The sequence below is a fragment of the Capricornis sumatraensis genome, chromosome 11, assembly GCF_032405125.1.
Source record: "Capricornis sumatraensis isolate serow.1 chromosome 11, serow.2, whole genome shotgun sequence".
NCBI lineage: Eukaryota > Metazoa > Chordata > Mammalia > Artiodactyla > Bovidae > Capricornis > Capricornis sumatraensis.
Genome location: NC_091079.1, coordinates 19,252,132 through 19,268,278, shown reverse-complemented (window position 1 = coordinate 19,268,278; position 16,147 = coordinate 19,252,132). Strand labels below are relative to the sequence as shown.

Genomic DNA, 16,147 nt, shown 5'->3' with positions numbered 1-16,147 from the left:
AAAAAGACACAAAGCAAAACGATGGAAAAGATGCAAGAAAGAGATAAGAAAAATGGGCAATTAATCCAGAAGGGCCACCAGCTACTAGAGTTTGCAGAAAAAACATGAGAAAACTTCCCAGAACTAAAGGGATCACTCTTCAAATGAAAAGGCCCACCAAGTGCCAGCAAAAATAAATCAAAGACTAAACACCAAAAGATAAGAATGTCCTAAAGCTGGTACAGACTGTGGCTCAGATCATGAACTCCTTATTGCCAAATTCAGACTTAAATTGAAGAAAGTAGGGAAGTCCACTAGACCATTCAGTTAAGATCTAAATCAAATCCCTTATGACTATACAGTGGAAGTTAGAAATAGATTGAAGGGATTAGATCTGGTAGACAGAGTGCCTGATGGACTATGGAATGAGGTTCGTGATACTGTACAGGAGACAGGGATCAAGACCATCCCCAAGAAAAAGAAATGCAAAAAGGTAAAATGGCTATCTGAGGAGGCCTTAAAAACACCTATGAAAAGAAGAGAAGCAAAAGGCAAAGGAGAAAAGGAAAGATATACCCATTTGAATTCAGAGTTCCAAAGAATAGCAAGAGGAGATAAGAAAGCCTTCCTCAGTGATCACTGCAAAGAAATAGCAGAAAACAATAGAATGGGAAAAACTAGAGATCTCTTCAAGAAAATTAGAGATACCAAGGGAATTTTCATGCAAAGATGGGCACAATAAACAATAGAAATTTTATGGACATAACAGAAGCAGAAGATTTTAAGAAGAGGTGGCAAGAATACGCAAAAGAACTGTACATAAAAGATCTTCAAGACCCACATAATCATGATGGTGTGATCACTCAGCTAGAACCAGGCATACTGAAATGCACAGTCAAGTGGGCCTTAGGAAGCATCGCTACAAAGCTAGTAGAGGTGATGGAATTCCAGTTGTGCTATTTCAAATCCTAAATGATGATACTGTGAAAGTGCTGCAGTCAATATGCCAGCGCATTTGGAGACCTCAACAGTGGCCACAGGACTGGAAAAGGTCTGTTTTTGTTCCAATCCCAAAGAAGGGCAGTGCCAAGGAATGCTCAAAACTACTGCACAATTGTACTCATTTCACACACTAGCAAAATTCTTCAAGCCAGGCTTCAACGGTATGTGAACTGTGCACTTCCAGATGTTCAACCTAGATTTAGAAAAGGCAGAGGAACCAGCAATCAAATTGCCAACATCCGTTGGATCGTTGAAAAAGCAAGAGAGTTCCAGAAAAACTTCTACTTTCTCTTTATTGACTGACAAAGCCTTTGACTGTGTGGATCACAGTCAGCTGTGGAAAATGCTTAAAAGAGCTGGGAATACCAGACCACCTGACCTGCCTCCTGAGAAATCTGTATTCAGGTCAAGAAGCAACAGTTAGAACTGGACATGGAACAACAGACTGGTTCCAAATCAAGAAAGGAATACATCAAGGCTGTATATTGTCACCCTGCTTATTTAACTTACATGCAGAGTACATCATGAGAAATGCCGGGCTAGATGAAGCACATGCTGGAATCAAGATTGCCGAGAGAAATATCAATAATTTCATATGTGCAGATGACGCTAGAAAGCAAAGAACTAAAGAGCCTCTTAATGAAAGTGAAAGAGGCGAGTGAAAAAGTTGGCTTAAAGTTCAGCATTCAGAAAAGTAAGATCATGACATCTGGTCCCATCACTTCATGGCAAATAGATGTGGAAATGGTGAGAGATTTTATATTTTTAAGCTCCAAAATCACTGCAGATGGTGACTGCAGACATGAAATTAAAGGACACTTGCTTGGAAGAAAAGCTATGACCAACCTAGACAGCATATTAAAAAGCAGAGACATTACTTTGCCATCAAAGGTCTGTGTAGTCAAAGCTATGGTTTTTCCAGTGGTCATGTATGTATATGAGTGTTGGACTGGGAAGAAAGCTGAGCACCAAAGAATTGATGCTTTTGAACTGTGGTGTTGGAGAAGACTCTTGAGAGTCCCTTGAACAGCAAGGAGATCCATCTAGTACATCCTAAAGGAAATGAGTCCTGAATATTCATTGGAAGGGCTGATGCTGAAGCTGAACCTCCCAATACTTCAGCCATCTGATGCGAAGAACTGATTCATTTGAAAAGACCCTGCTGCCGGGAAAGATTGAGGGCAGGTGGAGAAGGGGATGACAGAGAATGAGATGGTTGGATGGCATCGCTGACTCTATATATATGGATTTGAGTAAACTGGCTGTTGGTGATGGACAGGGAGGCGTGGTGTGCTGTGGTTCATGGGGTCGGAAAGAGTCAGACACGACTGAGCAACTGAACTGAACCCACGTTATGTACAATAATCTGCTTCACTCAAACTCCGTTATTTTAAATCTCATGTGAAAATACCTTCACAGTCACATTTAGGCTGGCACTTCACTAAATATCTGAGTACTGTGGCATAATAAAGTTAATTCAGAACATGATATTCTTTCAGCTTTTATAATTAGTTTATATGTGTTGTCCTGAAACTAGTTTTAATCTCAGGATTTCGGGGAATGTCATTTCATAGGCAGTTTGTAGGCAGTCAGCTTATATGGTCCCCAGGTCTTTTCTCTCAGGGATTAGATATAAAGGAAGTTGATAAAATAGTTAATACCATGTGGATGTTAATATGCCAGATACCGTATAGAGGTACTTTGCCAATGTTATCTCTTTGCTATAGATAAGTAGAAATAATCCCATTTTATAGCTGCATAAACAGATTTTGAGGTAGTTAAGTAATTCCCAAAATTTATAATAAGTCATATTACTTGAACTGGAATAGATTTTCTTCCTGCTTCAAGTACATGAGTGCTCTTAAGATTAAGACTAGAAAAATTAGAAGATGTTTTCTTTTTTTTTTTACGGTTCTGTTAAAAGATCAAAGGAGGTGGTAGTAGATATTAAGTACATTTTTTAACTGGAAAAAGAAAAAAAGAAAAAGAGTACAAAGAAGGGAGAGAAGTAGGGCTCCGTCGTGGGACCAGAGATTAAAGTAGGAAATAAAGTACTGTCTGCAGGTGGGGCACTGCTTTGACTCTCAGATTTTTCAAAGTTGTTGAAGAGGAGAACAGTGTAGGTAGAAACAAATCCAATGCCCAGGGAAAGGGAAGCTATTTCTGATATTAAAATTAGATATTTCATTCACAGTTCGATTGTGATGTGATACAATAAAAGAAAATCCTTAACATATTTTCAATGAACATACGACCTTTTCTTGTGGTATCCCTCAATGTGTATCCCAGTAGAATTACAGGGACTAATGGAATGGTCTGACCTAGTCCTAGGTTCGATATTAGGTTATTTTTCAGACAGCTCATCTTGGATATCATTTTCAACATCAGATTTCTGAGTATATTGATAGTTCATCTTCTCTGTCTGAGAACTGTTGGCAGTGCAATTATCTCTCACCTTTCCCCTTCTCTTTTGCCAGCTACGTGCATAGAGAAGCTTTATTTAAAAATAAACTGGGCTGTGATGGGATATGAAATTTTAAAGGCACTGGCAGTGACATCTTTGTGAATAGTAGGAGGCTGCTCTGCCCTCCTGTGGAGAGGAGGACAGAGTCAGGATTTTTCTCAGAAAATGATTTTGGATTCTCTGACACGTAAATAGGAGAAGCCTAATTTCAGACCTAAGTGAAGATCACTTTATAGCCCATGGTTAAACTGGCAACTTGTTGAGTAAAATTCATAGTCTTCTAAACCCTTTAGTTCCAGTATATATATTATTCTTGAAGTTTTCTTCCAGTCAGGCAGGATTACAGAATCCTTTGTGGCCATTGTCACCATGAGCATTGCCTGGATTCTGTTGGAATTGCTTTAGCCCTGTACTTTGTACTTCTGCCACTTGTACTTTTTCATTCTTATTCTGTTTGCCTTAGTTGAGAATGTTCTGGAAAGATTTCTGGACTGGAGCTACTGTAGTTGGTACTGTCCTTTGTGATCTTTTCTTCCCTAAAATACTGTTTTTCCTTAATTTTGAATCTTTTATCATAAACTTTTGTCTATGTCTCTAGGTCATCTTGAATGATAATTGATTACTCAGTTTATATTTACATAGCAAAGAGGTAAATTGTCAGGGTATGATTATTTAGAAGTTTACTGAAATCAAGGAATCTAAAATGATGACATTATTCTAAACACAATTTTACTCCTTTTGCGTGGTAAAGCTGTTTTCCTGTAACTGGAGTTCAAGATTAGGATGAGAGCAATTTACTGGTTGGCTTGTACAGCTCCAGTGAGTACCAGTCAGAGAATACAGTGTGAATGATGCCCCTTTGAGTGGATAGCACCCTGGGGTAGTTAAAGGGAGTGAACATTAATTTCTGTTTAGATATTTTAACTTAAAATGATGTCTGATAATTATTTGATTGCAGTGTGGTAATTTAAATAGTTTTATGCTTTCTTTAACAGGAGAAAAGGTACAGCTGAGAAATCTCATTGTAAGACCACTGGTTTGGAAATGTAGTCTAAAATTTGATTTCAGTCTGTAATTATTGAACTACTACCTCCTGGTGGTGGTGTACAAAAAGAGAAAACTATCACTTGTATTTTAAGTCAGAAAGGCAAGGTATTTTTTTCTCTTGCCAGAGTAAAAATAGTTTAATAATTTTATCACTTTTGTCACAGTCTGGAAATTTTTTGTTGTTATTATTTAAAGATGTAGAATTCATAAAATATGGCTGGTACAATATTTTGAAGAGAATACTTGTCAGATTTTAAAGATATCTTAAATTGTATTTAAAATACAGGAAGAACATAACAGACATGAGTCAGTTTTGAAGATACATAAATTTGAAGTTTCTCTTTAACAAAGTTTAGAATGGTCATATTTTCAGATTGGCTTTTCATAAGTTTTTTAAGTCCGTAACTCTGTTGTTTTAGAGTACTAATGTAGTGAGCCTGACCTGTGAGTCCTAGTTTTGTGCAGAGGTATGAAAGAGAGGTGTTTTTAAATCCTTTATGCTACAGTATTTTGAAAATAATGTGTTACGCTTCTTGTTGACCATCTTTTATTTTCTGAATTCTCTTACCTCGCTACCTCTTCCTTTATTCTCAGCTGAATTCCTTTCAGCCTCATTCTTTATTTGCAGAATGTTTTCTTTTCCCTCCAGAATTAGTTGCTTATTTTATCTATAATGAAAATCAGTTTTTATACCTTATATGGATCATAGCTCAGAATTAAAGCATGTAAGCATATCACATTTGTATATAGCTATTTTTTCCCCTTTTTTCAATATTTATTTTTAATTGATTGACTATTGGTTTACAGTATTGTTTTGATTTCTGTCATACATCAACATGAATTAACCGTAGCTGCACATATGTCCCCTCCCTCTTAAATCTCCCTGCCACCTCCTACCTGTTCCCACCTCTCTAGGTTGTTACAGAGCCCCAGTGTGAGCTCCCTGAATCCTGCAGCAAACTCCCATTGGCTGTCTGTGTACATATGTTAGTGTATATGGGTCCATGCTGCTCTCCATTCATCTCACCCTCTCCCTGTTGTTCTCCACCCTTGTCCATAAGTCTGTCCTCTGTGTCTGCATCTCAATTGCTGCTCTGTTTACAAATTTGTCAGTACCGTGCTTCTAGTTGCCATAAGTATGTAGCTAATTTAAACAAAATCATTAACTCCTTAACAGTTCCACAATTATTTGCATGATTAAATTTTTTCTTTTGTAGGTGATTTTGCAAGTAATTATGTTGGTACATATTAACATAGTGGAATAAAAAAGTTTTATGGCACTGTGTGTGGGTAATGGGTAGTATTCTTTGGGCAGAAAGGCTAGTAGTCTATGATTTTGCAATTTGATAGACTAGCATTCTTAATTTGATAATTGTTTAATGTGGTACCAAAAGATAGAATGTATTTGTAATTATCAAATATTGTTCCATGCTAGATGAGTGAAAGTTGGTACTTAGCTTACTTATTAATCAACATGAATGGCTTATAAACAGCTTGTTAATGTTTAAAGTGGTGAATTATTCTGCTTCGTAGTTTGAAAATAATTTGGGTATAAAGAAACCTAAAGATCCTTGCTTTCTTCATCTTGGTTTTGATTTTCTGTTCCTTTATCTAATTACTCTGATACTTTTATTCTAATTTTTTTTCCCATCATGGAGAAAATTGAATTATGAAATCTCTAAACTCTTTACTTTGCTATCTTTTGCTAGTGAAAAAGGAATTCTGATAAAAGAGCTGTACCTGCAGTTCTTCTTATGAGATCTTGACAGGACTGTTTGACTGACTTTCATTGGTCAAAGAGAGAGATTAGCATGTTTTAGGGCCCTACCCCTGGCCTGCCCTCCTTGTCCTGGAGATGAGTGTACCTGCCAGCCAGGTGAGTTGAATTTCGTAATTCTGTGGCAGTGGCTGCTGCTGCTGCCACGTCACTTCAGTCGTGTCCGACTCTGCGCGACCCCATAGACAGCAGCCCACCAGGCTTCCCTGTCCCTGAGATTCTCCAGGCAAGAATACTGGAGTGGGTTGCCATTTCCTTCTCCAATGCATGAAAGTGAAAAGTGAAAGTGGCTATTAAAAAATTAGGAAAATCTGGTTACCTGGATTTTTCCATATCATAGATCTAGGCATCCTCGGTCTCCTGGCTGACCCTAGAAGTGCTTTATCTGTTCAAGGCTTTCTGTTCTTTTCCTGGTCTGTTGCTGTCATAGATTTGATTCTCATGGATTGTAACTCACTGGGTCATCTTGATGAAAAAGTTTTGGCCTTTTGGCCTTGGTTTAGGTTCAGCTGGGAGTGACAGGAAACTTCTAAGTAACAGTGGTAATAAAGGAATGCTGCCAGCAGAGAACCCACTTCAGTATTGCCTTTGTGATGGAGTTGCTTCACCCTGAGTCACCCACTCTTCCCAGGGCAGTCTGCATCCAGTGACTGGGTGCTATGGGGGTACAAAAGCTGGTGCCATCATCACAACTCCTGATGACTCACCTCAGGCGGTGATGACTGAACTCAGGAAGATCCCCTCAGCTTCTGAGCTCCCCCCAAGGCTGGCCGAGGCCTTTGTTCCTGCTATACCACATCCCAGCTTTTCCTTCGCTCCATCCCTGCTTCCTCCCTTCCCTTCTGCAGACATCTGGCTCAAGAGCACTCCCCAGTGAATCTTCTGCATGGCATGCTGATGCTCCCTCTGTCTGGCTTACTGGCATAGAGTTAAACTCCACCGCCACCTGTGTTAGCTAAGTGCATCTTGAAAAAAAATAATATATTTTTTCATGAAATAGCTCAGAAGAAAGTAGCCTAGAGCTGATGGGGCTCCACAGTGTCAGGGACTTCAGTTCCCTCTTCCTTGCACTATCAGGTGTGATCCTTGGCTCTAGAGTCACTTCATAGTTTGTGATGGCTCTTCCAGCTGTCAGGTTGGTGCCTGGCCAGTAAAAAGGGAAGGTAAAGGCATGCCCCCTTCCTTTAGATCACATCCTGAGAATTGCATGTACTTGGACAGTGGCCAGATCTGATAGTAGGGTAGATTGAAAGGTGTAGTCTTAATTTGGATGACCATGTGAAATAACAGGAATTCATGAATGAGGAAGGAAGGCTGAATGGACTTTGACCAGCTGCTAGCCAGCGGGCTCAGGCACAGTATCTTTAGTTCACTCTGTTCAGGCGCTGAGATCAGGACCTGTTTTTAATGATAGGTCTGTGCCAGCTCACAGATCTACCTGGGTTTAAATACTTGACCTGTTTTCAGAACTGAACCTGCTATACTCTTCAAAGATTTTTCTCGGGTGAGTGTATGTTTTTCACTCCTAACTAATAGAACATGGGTCTTAGTTTGTAAAACGACTTTCCAGATAGCTCAAATGGTTTAGAATTTGCCTGCAATGTGGAGACTCCTTGGGTCAGGAAGATCCCCTGGGGAAGGACATGGCAAACCACTCCAGTGTTCTTGCCTGGAGAATCCCATGGACAGAGGAGCCTGGTGGGCTACAGTCCATGGGATTGCAAGGAGTCAGACACAACTGAGTGACTAACACACTTAGTTTGTGAAGTTTAGGTCTTTGTTGATAAATCATCATATAAAAAGTTTTAGCCGGAGAATGATTCTTGTATTGTTGCACCCTGAAGAGGGGGTGGGTGTCAAAATTGTTGCTCCTGTACCGGAAGCTTCATTTCATTAAGGGATGATATCCAGACCTTCTGACTGTAAATGTTTATCAGTAAAACATTTTAAAGTGCTCATTCATCCTTATATGTGTGTTTATATACTTGTCTTACTTTGTTGTTTAGTCACTCAGTTGTGTCAGACTCTTGCGACCCCATGAACTGCAGCATGCCAGACTCCTCTGTCCTCCACTATCTCCCAGAGTTTGATCAGATTCATGTCCATTGAGCCAGTGATGCCATCCAGCCATCGAATCCTCTGCCCCTGCCTTCTCCTTCTGCCTTCAATCTTTCTTGGCATCAGGATCTTTTCCAGTGTGTCAGCCAGCTCTTCTCATCAAGTGGCCAAGTATTGGAGCTTCAGCTTCAGCAGCTGTCCTTCCAATGAATATTCAGGGTTGATTTTCTTTAGGATTGACTGGTTTGATCTCTTTGCCATCCAGGGGACTCTCAAGACTCTTGTCCAGCATCACAATTTGAAAGCATCAGTTCTTCAGCACTCAATCTTTATGGACAAACACTCACATCCATATATGACTACTGGAGAAACCATAGCCTTGATTATACAGACTTTTGTTGGCAAAGTATGTCTCTACTTTTTAATATGGGATCTAGGTTTGTCATAGCTTTCCTTCTAAGGAGCAAGCATCTTTTATTTCATTCCTGTAGTCACTACCTAGAGTGATTTTGGAGTTCAAGAAGATAAAATCTGTCATTGCTTCTGCCTTTTCCCCATCTATTTGCCAAAGTGATGGGACCAGATGCCATGATCTTCATTTTTTGAATGTTGAATTTTAAGCCCGCTTTTTCACTCTTCTCTTTTCACCCTCATCAAGAGGCTCTTTAGTTCCTCTTCACTTTCTGCCATTAGAGTGGTGTCATCTGTATATCTGAGGTTGTTGATATTTCTTCTGGCAATCTTGGTTCCAACTTGTGATTCATCCAGCCTGGCATTTCACATGATGTACTCTGCATATAAATTAAATAAGTGGGAACCTTGTCATACTCCTTACTCAGTTGTGAACCGGGCTGTTGTTCCATGTCCAGTTCTAACTGTTGTTTCTTGACTTGCATACACATTTCTCAGGTCAGATGGTCTGGTACTCCCATCTCTTTTAAGAATTTTCCACAGTTTGTTGTGATCCACACAGTCAGAGGCTTTAGTGTAGTCAGTGGAGCAGAAGTAGATGTTTTTTTCTGGAACTTCTTTGATTTCTCCACGATCCAATGGATGTTGGCAATTTGATCTCTGGGTCCTTTGCCTCTTTGGAAACCCAGCTTGTATGTCTGGAGTTTCTCGGCTCACACACTGCTGAAACTTAGCTTGAAGGGTTTTGAGCATGGAAATGAGCACAGTTTTATTTATTTTAAATTTATTTTTTAAATGCGGAAAATTGCTTTACAATGCTGTATTGGTTTCTGACATATAGCAACACTAATCAGCCTTAATTGCATATACATCCCTTTCTCCTTGAGCCTCCTCTCCCCTCATCCTAACCCTCTAGGTCATCACAGCATCAGGCTGGACTCCTCATGTTGTATAACAGCTTCCCATCAGCTGTCTATTTTACACATGATAGTGTACAATGTCAGTGCTACTTTCTCCTTTCAGTTCACTCTCCCCTTCCTCTGCTGTCCCCACATGTCCAGACTTCACATCTGTATTTCCATTCCTTCCATGCATGCATAAGTTCATCAGTACCATTTTTCTAGATTCCATGTGTATGTGTTAATATATGATATTTATTTTCCTCTTTCTGATTTAGTTCACTGTGTATAACAGGCTCTGTTTCATTCATCTCACTACCACCGACTCAATCAGTGGATACCTAGGTTGCTTCCATGTCCTGGCTGTTGTAAATAGGGCCGCAGTGAATTTGGAGGTACACGTGTCTTTTAGATTTGTGGTTTTCTTAGGGTATATGCCCAGTATTGGGATTTCTGGGTCATATGGTAGATTAAGTTCTAGTTTATTAAGAAATTTCTATACTGTTTTCTGTAATGGCTGTATCAATTTATGTTCACACCAACAGTGCAAGAAGGTTCCCTTTTCTCCTTATCCTATCCAGCATTTATTGTTTGTAGATTTTTGACGATTGCCATTCTGACTGATGTTGATTTGCATTTCTCTAATAGTGATATTGAGCATCTTTTCATGTGTTTATTGGCCATCTGTATGTCTTTGGAGAAATGTCTAAGTCTTCTGCCCATTTTTTGATTGGGCTGTTTGTTTTACTGATACTAAGCTGTATGAGCTGCTTATATATTTTGGAAAGTAATCCTTTGTCAGTTGCTTCCTTTGCAATTATTTTCTCCCATTCTGAGTGTTGTCTTGTGTATTGTTTCCTTTGCTGTGAAAAATGTCTATGTTTATTAGGTTATGTTGATTTTTTTTTTTTTCTCCATTTCTCTAGAAGTGGGTCACAAAGGGTCTTGCTGTGGTTGATGTCAAAGAGTGTACTGCCTGTGATTTCCTCTAAGAGCTGTATAGTTTGTGGTCTTATGTTTAATTCTTTAATCTATTTTGAGTGTATTTTTGTTTATGGTGTTAGGAAGTGTTCTCTTCATTTTTTTACATGTAGCTGTCTAGTTTTCCCGCAGTTCTTATTGAAGAGGTTTTCTTTTCTTCACTGTATATTCTTGCCTCCTTTTTCAAAGATAAGGTGCACATCGGTGTGTGGGTTTATCTCTGGGCTTTCTGTCTTGTTCCATTCTTCTGTATTTCTGTTTTTGTGCCAGTACCATACTGTCTTGATGACTGTAGCTTTGTCATATAGTGTAAAGTCAGGAAAGTTGATTCCTACAGCTCCATTTTTCTTTCTCAAGATTATTTTTGCTATTTGGGTTCTTTAGTGTTTCCATATGGGTCTCTTGGTGGCTCAGCTGCTAAAGAATCCACCTGCAATGCAGGAGACCTGGGTTTGGTCGCTGGGTTAGGAAGATCCCCTGGAGAAGGGAATAGCAACCCACTGCAGTATTTTTGCCTAGAGGATTCCATAGATAGAGGAGCCTGGTGGGCTACAGGCCATGGGTTTGTGAAGAGTTGGACACTGCAAAAATTTTAATAGTCATTTCCCATTTCATTAAAATTACTGCAAGCAGTCTGTTTAAAAGTTTTTAAAAATATATGTAAAAAGAGCTACATTGATAACATCCTTAAGTATTGCAGAATGCTGAAGGCAAACAAATGAGATTAAAGGTGTCAACTTTTTTCATTTTATGAAATTCTTTTCTCTCATGAAGCTAGCGAGGTATCATGTCAGTTTGATTTAATTTTGGTAAAGTTTAATTTCTTTTTAGTTTTTAGCTCACAATATACATAGTGATATTTTCTCTTTGGACATAGATTGATTTTGTATGTACCCCTTTAGGTCTTCTTAGGACACCACTGGCAAATGTATACTTAAGTCTAATGAAAGCTGTTATACAGGTGTCTGTTGAAAGAAATGGTAAAGCATTTTATTTAGAGGCAGTACTGTTTGAATATATAATGACTATTTCTTCATACCTTTCCCCTGAAGTGTTTTACCAAATGTTTTGTTAAGTGTTTTGTTTGCTTGACAAACTTTAAACTTCATTAAGAATCGAGGAACTCCTAGTAAAATGTCAATATTTGTAGCTCATTCAGTTTGTTGATATAATCCTTGACCTCACCTTGGTGTCTTACATGTATTTTTCTTTTGCTTAATTTTTCTTACCTTTTTTTCTTAAAGATATTACCTTATATTGTATTTCTTTTTAAAAGCCACTTTAAATCTGTTTTGAAAAAAGATGGACTATAAATCACTTAAATGCTGTTTAGATATCTAATTAAGGACATGCTTTTATCTTGGCCTTTTTTTGTCCTGAAACTTTGTAGTTTGAAAACTAAAGACATACTGAAGCTAAGAATAGTAGAATATACACACATTTACCCATCACCAAGATTCACCTCTTAATGTTTTGCTGTATTTTCTGCATCCATTTATCCGTTTACTTATTTATCCAGTTCTTCTGCCCAATTAGTTTAACTTCACCATGTATTTCCAGAAAAAGGATTTCTGCATAGCAGTGTCTACACTGAAAAAATAGTTTCCAAAAATCTCATACGTATCCATATTCAGATTTGCCATTTGTCCCCTAAATACCATTTTCACTTGATTTGCAGTCAAGGTCCTAGTCTTTAGTTTCATATCTGAGGCCTCCCACACACTTTTCCAGTGATACTGACTTTGAAGAGATAAGACCAAAAATGTCTATAAGGATTATGCCAAGTTTTGGAGTGTGTGTGTGTGTGTGTGTGTGTGTGTGTGTGTGTGTGTGTAAGTAATGTCAGTTGGCTTGTTCCTCTATTTCTTCAATTTCCTGTGAATTGTAAGTTAGGTTTTAAATAAACTTGATGAGATTCAGGTTAAATGTAATTTGGCAAGACTCATGGATGAAACTAGGTAGTTAATATTACATCACAGTAGAAGTTTTACACTGTTTAGTTTTGATGTTAAGTTTTGTTGCCCGGTTAAGGTGATGGCAGCCAAAGCTCTCCATCCTAAATATTTGAGTTATTAGCAAGTAATTTGTAGGGGTATAACTTTGCAGTATGGAAATATTTAGTTCCTCAAATAGCCTTTATGGTTTTGTGCATCTGTTGATGGTATTTGGTGGAATTAGTTATAGCAAATGATAATCAAGTTTGATACAAACAAGTCACAGGAAAATTGTCAAACAAATGACTGACTAATGGGCAAGAAATGTTGTCTTTAATTTGGAAATATTCATATGATATTTTAGGGAAATAGTTATTGCATGAAAAAAATTTCCAAAGGAGCAGATAGTTTTAAAGCCACTTTTTATTTTGACTACTTTGGATGGGTCATTTTCTAAAATAATTAGATAGCTCTTCCTTTTTAAAAGACAATATAATGAGCATAATTTAATTGTTGATTGCATTATCCTAGGAAATAAATTATTATATAATTCATTATTGAGGGCTTCCCAGGTGGCTCAAGTGGTAAAGAATCCACCTGCCCATGAAGTTTGATCCCTGGCTTGGGAAGATCCTCTGGAGAAAGAAATGGAAACCCACACCAGTATTCTTGCCTGTGAAATCCCATGGACAGAGGAGACTGGTGGGCTGCAGTTCATTGGGTCACAAAAGAGTCAGACACAGCTTAGTGGCTGAGCACACCATCACTTGTTATTAGTGTCATCCTGAGGCATTGTGTTAGTAGGTGGGGCTTTCGGTTCCTACATTAATTGAATCTGAGACAAGTACACCTGGAAAAATTTTTTTAATGGTTTACTTTTTTTTATATGATGTCTTTGGACCTCATGGTATATCTTTCTCGGACATGTGGTGTATTCTGTCCATCTAATTTGAGAGTCCAGGAAACAGATTACTAGAAATGTGTGAAATAAATGTAAGATTGTACATGCTTATGGATAAAGTTGTCTTATAAATGTTGTAACATGGCAGAAATAAACTTTAGTAGTTTTTCTCTAAGGACTTCTATTTACTTGATTTTCCTTAGAAAGGGTTCTAGACTTAGAATTTTAACTAAAATGAACTTGGTAAAGGATCTCTCAGTCCATTACTGCTCACAGGAGCCCAGAGGGGCTATTGAAGATAACAAAGTATTTACTGACTCAAACCTATATTGTAGAATGGAATGAGATGTTTTATGCTATATAGTTGCTTGAGGCTAAATATGTAAAATATTAATTCATTTTTTAAGCTCCTTAGGCCTTAACATTTTACAGCTGAAAGTTTGTACCCTTTTACCAATCTTAGTCTCATTATTTTCCCTGGGAAACTACCTTTTTACTCTTTTTGTCTAAGTTTGACCTTTTTTTAGATTCCACATGTAAGTGATAGCTGTGTAGTATTTGTGTTTTCTTTGCTGGCTTATTTCACTTAGCGCAATGACTTCAGGGTCCATTCGTGTCATCCCTAATGACAGGATTTCTTCTTTCTCATAATATTCTGCAGAGTATATATTCCACATCTTTACCTAGTCAGCCTTTGTTAGATGAGGTTGTTTCTGTATCTTGGCTGTTGTAACTAATGCTGCAATGGATGTGGGAGTGCAGATATCTCTCCAATATCTTGTTTTCATCCCCTTTGGATATATACCCGGGAGTGAAATTGCTTCATCATATGGTAGTTCTAAATGCATGTTCAGTCACGTCCTGCTCTTTGCGACCCCAAGGACTCTAGCTTGCCAGGCTCCTCTGTTCATGGGATTATCCCAGCAAGTATACTGGAGTGGGTTGTCATTTCCTCCTCTAGGATATCTTCCCAATCCAGGGATAGAACCCATGTCTCCTGCATTGTCAGGTAGATTCTTTACCGGCTCAGCGGTAAAGAATATGCCTGCAATGCAGGAATTGTGGCAGAAGCCGTGGATTCTATCCCTGAATTGGGAAGATCCTCTGGAGAAGGAAATGCAATCCACTTCAATATTCTTGCCTGGAAAATCCCACGGACAAAGGAGCCTGGCAAGCCCAGAGTCCATGGGGTTGCCAAAGAGTCAGGCAGGCCTTAGTGACTAAAATAACAACATGGTATTTCTATTTTTAGTATTTTGGGTAACTTCCATAGTGATTGTACAGTTTACATTCCTGCCAACAATACAAATGCAGTTTTTCTCCACATCCTTGACAACACTTGTATTTCTCTTGTTTTTCTTGAAGATAACCTTTCTGATGTATGAGGTGATATTTCATTGTGGTTTTTATTTGCATTTCTCAGACACCCCACTCCAGTACTCTTGCCTGGAAAATCCCATGGATGGAGGAGCCTGGTGGGCTGCAGTCCATGGGGTCGCTGAGGGTCGAACATGACTGAGCGACTTCACTTTCACTTTTCACTTTCATGCATTGGAGAAGGAAATGGCAACCCACTCCAGTGTCCTTTCCTGGAGAATCCCAGGGACGGGGGAGTCTGGTGGGCTGCCGTCTGTGGGGTCGCACAGAGTCGGACACGACTGAGGTGACTTAGCAGCAGTAGCAGCAGATGATTAGGGATTATTGGCACCTTTTCATGTATTTATTGGCCATTTATTTGTATGTCTCCTTTGGTAAAATATCTATTTAGTGCTTCATTCATTTTTTAATTGGATTATTTTCTTGCTGTTGAGTTGAATGAATTCTTCATATATTTTTGATATTAACCTCTTGTCAGCTGTAGGATATGCAAGTATTTGCTCCAGTTCTATAGGTTGCCTTTTCATTTTATTGATGGTTTCCTTTGTTGTGCAGAAGCTTTTTAGTTTGATGTAGTCACACTTGTTTATTTTTGCTTTTGTTGCTTTTGCTTTTGGTGTTAAATCCAAAAAATTACTGCCAAGACCAATATCAGGGAGCTTTTTCTCTTATGTTTTCTTCCAGGAGGTTGTATGGTTTCGTGTCTTATGTTCATGTCTTTAACTCATTTTGTGGTGATTTTTGTGTGTGATATAAGATAGTGGTCTAGTTTCATCCTTTACATGAGCTATTCAGTTTTCCCAACACCATTTATTGAAGAGACTACTGCTTTGTGTATTCTTGGCTCCGTTGTCATAAATTAATGACAGTGTATGTGTGAATTTGTTTCTGGGTTCTCAGTTCTGTTCTGTTGATCAGTGTGTTTGTTTTGATTGTTTTATGGTATGATTATATGGTATATATGATATATTTTGAAAATGTTATAGCTTGAAAACAGGAAGTATGATGTCTTCAGCTTTGTTCTTCTTAAGATTTCTTTGGCTTTTCAAGGTCTTGTAGTTCTATACAAATTTAGGATTGCCTATTCTATTTCTGTGAAAGAGCCATTGGAATTTTGTTAGGGACTGCATTGAATCTGTAGATTGTTTGGGGCATGTTATTAATAGATATTTTGTTGTTCAGTTGCTCAGTCGTGTCTGACTCTTTGTGACCCCCATGGATTGTAGCCCACCAGCCTCCTCTGTCCATGTAATTTCCCAGGCAAGAATACTGGAGTAGGTTGCCATTTTCTTTTCCATTATTAGCTATGTTCTTCTC

General features: G+C 38.4%; 1 protein-coding gene across 1 annotated transcript in view; it reads left to right on the top strand.

The window, feature by feature from the left end:
* Window positions 1–16,147, top strand: part of PHF3 (PHD finger protein 3) — a 76,920-nt gene that overhangs the window by 10,298 nt on the left and 50,475 nt on the right. The window lies entirely within an intron of this gene.